General features: G+C 41.6%; 1 protein-coding gene across 5 annotated transcripts in view; it reads right to left on the bottom strand.

The window, feature by feature from the left end:
- FLNB (filamin B) overlaps positions 1-5114 on the bottom strand; it is a 92688-nt gene that overhangs the window by 62675 nt on the left and 24899 nt on the right. The gene's annotated exons all lie outside the window — the stretch shown is intronic.

The raw sequence follows: 5114 nt of genomic DNA, 5'->3' as shown, positions 1-5114 counted from the left end.
GACATCCAAACGGAACCTTGGCTCCCTGAGCTTTGCTCCGTTGGAGCACGTCCTGCCTTCCTCTGCAGGGGAGAACAGGTCTCTACCCATCTCCATGTGACATCTCCTCACATACCTGTATGTCGCCAACATATCCCCTCTGAGTCTCCTCTTCTCCAGGCTGAAGAGACCCAGTTCCCTCAGTCTCGCCTCATATGGCATCCCCTGCACACCGGCCACCAAACTTGTGGCCCTACGCTGCACTGACTAACAAGGGCCCGGGAGGCCACTTTTGACTTGCTCAGTTTCTGAGTTTCTATCTTCACCACTCCTCCTGCTCTACACTGGATACTCATAAACCTCAGAACTGAGGGAGTTACAAGCGTCAAGGGTGCAGCCTATAATGTCTATATTCAGAATGGGCAAACACAGCACAACCCTAGGTAGCAGAAAGAGTAAAGGTATTATGGCACAGCAGTGGCTCAGTCATGCTAAGGTATACCAGAGATTAGAGTGGGCAAAAAAGGGAGAGACTACTTGTAAATCTCCAGGTTATTTGTAGTCGATTAGCAATAATTTGGTTCTCAATGGCTTAAGAATAATGCCAGACCACAAAATGTATTTTCCTAAATTAAGCTACTGCAATCAAGAAAGGTTTGGGGAAAACAGGAACAGATGTGTGTGAAAGCATCTGTACATACGTTCCAGTCCTCCCATTGAAAATGAATTCCTGGGCTAAGCAAATACTCAGAGACAGTTTACTCTGCAATTCTATATCCCCTTCCTGAGCTGCTATTTTGCACTTGGCTCCAGCTGGTGTACCTTGGGGTTCTAGTGAAAAGCAAACAGGGTATAGATTTGATTTAAACCAAATGATTTACATCACTAGTCCGTAAATCATGGCTGTCTACACAATTTGTACGCATGCCTGCCTTACCCGTAGGTGGAGGACTTTATTAAAATACTCCCAAACTGGATCTGTTTTAGGGCCTGCTGTCATTATAGGTTTTCTCCAAGGAAAGAATAATATGATAAAGATCCCAAAAAGATCCAAAGACTTGTGGAGCAGTCTGCACAAAAGGTTTCACTTTCATTTCTACAGCTTGTTCCTCTCTCCTCACACTTAGCTTCTTCTGCAGATCTACTGTATTCTACTCCCAACAATCTTCTTCTATTCATTTAATGTTTTGAAACTTAGCATTTAAGAGGTATGGGGTTGATTCTGTGTACACAGATTTACAAAGGAACAATAGGATTAAGGCCCTTTTCTCAACTCTGTATGTTTATTTTCTAATGTTTTTGCTGTGAAGAAGAGGCATGTGATGTCTGGGTACAAAAATTCACTGTTTTGATAACTGTAAAACCAAGCATCTATGATAATATCTTCTAGATTGAAAAACTGTCCAATAAACTTACAGAAACCTCTGGAAGAGCATGGCATTGTGAGCGGATTAAAGGAATTCATTTACCAAAAACTTTAAACATTGCATGAATATACAGTCTCATGCTACATAATGAAAAACTAATCTTTATGTCACGATAAATCACCTTTGGACTATAAAGTATCTTTAATAGAAAACTATCTTTAGATAAATTTTCCCCAAAAAGCATTTTATTAAAAAAAATCCAATTTAAATCAAAACATCTGAATTAAATAAAAACCAGAATTATAAACACCTGATTTTTTTATTTAAAAAATATCACTGATTTTTTTATCCAAGCAAAGTAGACCCCACGGCCCTGTACTCTGCTCACTACATTCCTGTTTCATGGCTGAAGCAGCTTCCCTTGAAGTTTTTATTCAAGTCACATGCATGGCCATCTACAGCCAAACATATGATTTTGGAAATCAGAGGACAAGTGGCCCTACCATCCTGTGTTCAAAACATTTTCTGTATCCTGTGTATTACTTGTACTTCGTTTCTTAGAGAAGGGTGAATAAAACAACCTCTGAATAGCTTCATTACGTAGTTTTGGTTATGACAGCAGTAAGACAACCCTGTTTCTTTGTAGATTTCTAAACGGGAAGATCTCTTGCTCTAGCTCTCAGGAATGGGGGAGTTAATCATTCTAGAAGTTCAGTGTTTCACCCACCCGTCTAAACAATCTGGATTGCTGCTTCAAGCTACGTAAGTGAAGTTGAACTGGGAACCAGAAAGCTTAGGGGTTGGGCAGAGGCCACCTCTGAGGTTCCACCTACAAGCTTAGGTGTTCAAAGGTAGGGGCTGGCATGTAATTTCAGGAGGCACAACCTGCCAATGGTCCACCTACCCTCAAATTCAACCAGTTATGTGCTGGTTTGGGCAGTGAGTCTTTATTCACATAAACAGTTCTTGTATTTAAATAGCAGCTCCTACACAGGATAGTTCGGTGAAGATATTCAGTGCCAGATTACACAACATTACAACAGTACCTCCCAAGACTTTTTGTAGGATGCGCCAAGTTGCAGTCTGAACACTTGTTTGTGGGTTCATGCTATAACATTTACCTGGACTGGATTACAAATTACAGTTGAATTTTATCATGCATGTCTTTCTTTTTTTAAGGGTCATAGTACTGCAAAAGATACTGTTAGATGCTTCAGAGCTAACAGTTTTTATGTCCAGCCTAAGAATGTAAGAACTGCCCAGCTGGATCAGGTCAAAGTCCACCACCTCCACCTTTCTGTCCATACAGTGGCCAACCAGCTGCTTGTGGGAAACCCACAGGCAGGGCACTGGTAAAAACACACTGCCACCCATGTTCCCCAGCAGCTGGCGTTAACAGGCATACTGTCTTTGGTGCAGGGGGCAGCATGCAGCCATCAGGCCAAGCAGTTACTGACAGACTTCTCCTCCAAGCATTTGACCAATCTTCTTTTAAAGCCATCCAAAATTGGTGGCCACCATCACACCCTGCCAAAGTGAGGCCACAGTTTAACAGCACTGGGTGAAGAAGTGCCTCCTTTGATCTGTCTTGATGCTCCCACTACACGTGTTAGCATGAAATCTATCCAGTCCCACTTAGGTTACCAGCAGAGCCTCCTTAAGCAAACCTTTAGCAAGAGAGAAAGCTGCCTTATACTGCAAGAGGCTACTGCATCAAGCTCAGCAGTACCCACACTGACTGGTAGCAGCTCTCCAGAGTTTCACACAGAGAGTCTTCCTGGTTCTGATTAGATGGGACAAGCAGCCTTTAAGGACACACAGCATCAGGCCATACTGTGCTGAACCCCAGATCAGGGTGGACATAAAGAGGACTGTCATTCCCTACATGGAAATATCGAAGACTGAACACACATCCCCCTATTTCTGTATAAGCCTTTCTGTTCTGGGGTGGATGGAATCTGGAAACCCAAAACCAATCCAGCTGAATGCACAGAACAAAACCATCTGTTAGCCATGCTATAGGTCTCTACTCTATGCCGTTTTTTTTCTTTTGGACCACTGCTTTTTCGCATCTATATGAAGATTTAATTCTTTCTGCGGCACCTACTTTCCCTTCTTATCATGCAACTGTTAGCAGTAAACTGTCTTCCAAGCTAGAAATTCCACAGTGCCCTATAACTGAAGTTTGCATTAGACATTTCAGTGTTAGAAAAATAGAAAAACAAACTACTATGTTCTTAAAATGACATCATGCTGACAGATTAGATTTGGAAAGCCAGCTTCCCATTGCCCAGTTCAGATGACAAACGAACAATTGCTTCTAAATGCAAGCACACTTAAAGTGCAACCATATGTACGCCTGACACTGTCTGGGGGTGGGGGGTCCATAGGATTATTTAAGAGTCCCAGATCCACAGGCCTGCACTTTTGGAGCTGGAAGACTATCACAGGGATTCTGCCTGGCCCCACTCACAGCCATATGGAAAGAACCATGCCACCAACCTCGGAGAGGAAGGCAAGGGGTGTGGAAGGGGCTGGGCCATCTTGATGAAGTGCAGGGTGTGAAGTGTGGGGCAAAGGAACTTGGATTGTGCCCTTAGGAAATCTAGCAGAAAGAATCCAGAAAAAGAACTTAATGCAAAATGGGAGGACATAAGAGTGACTATGCTCTAAAAGGTTATGATGTGGTTTGCAGCTCCCTTGCCAGAAAACAAACCAAAGTCATACCAAGAAAGTTTATTAAGTTTGAAATTGTTTAGTTGCAATAATAAATTCCTCTTAAGCCATGCAGTATAAGCACTAGGAAGTCCTATTCAGTTTAAGGTTTTCACCAGGCATTATTTGCCTGGCCAAGCGACTAAAGGCAGGGCCTTCTCCAACTGACCACAGAAATGCAACCTTCTATGTTCAACAACATTCCATGTACACGCCTCCTTCCATTGCAAAATTTTATTGTGATTTTTCTGGCCCCAAGCACTGATCTATTGCATAGGCAATTAACAGTATAATGTATATCCAACTACTATATTTGCTAATTGCAATCTTACACTGCATTAATATAAGGTTATTAAGGTACATTGCCTTAGGAACAGTGTTTAAATTGCAACATTTAAGCAGCAAGAACACAAATTAAGTTTACAGGGCAGACAATTAACTCTAAATGATATGTTTGCCTTATGGCCGCATCCTGGCCTTTCACATGTAAAAACAAATTTGCAAAAATATTGCTTAATTCAGTACACAGATGTAATGTACTTGTAAGATAAATGTAGGATTTCACAAACAGTTCGGCTCATGGCAGCAAAAACAGAGCTTGCAACAAAATGGAAGCCTAATAGAATTCTATCAGTTCCACACAAAGTGAGAATACTTTTCACATTAGGAAAAAGGACCAACTGGATAAGACAGTCCCACAGATGTCCTTCTTATGTGGAAAACTTTTCTACACAGAAGCTAATAAGGCACTGGGTAGCAAGCCCACTTTTTTATCTCTGCAGTAAGTTATTTGAGCCCTAGTTCTTAACCTAAAGTATGCTGTATCAGTGCTTATGCAAGATTAGTTGTACAGAGATGGAGTACTGGACAGATTAGGGTTATATACACTTTGCTTGCCTGTGTGTACACATATGCACACACTGAAATACACTTCAATTTTGTAAGAGTTTAGATGCATCAGCTTGCAGAGAGATCAAACCAGCCAATCTTAAAGGAAATCAACACTGACTGCTCTTTAGAAGGCCAGATACTGAAGATGAAACTCAAATACTT

The sequence above is a fragment of the Varanus komodoensis genome, unplaced genomic scaffold (assembly GCF_004798865.1).
Source record: "Varanus komodoensis strain SLA01 unplaced genomic scaffold, ASM479886v1 scaffold6_2, whole genome shotgun sequence".
In the NCBI taxonomy this organism is placed as follows: domain Eukaryota; kingdom Metazoa; phylum Chordata; class Lepidosauria; order Squamata; family Varanidae; genus Varanus; species Varanus komodoensis.
This window is presented reverse-complemented; position numbering and strand designations above follow the sequence as displayed.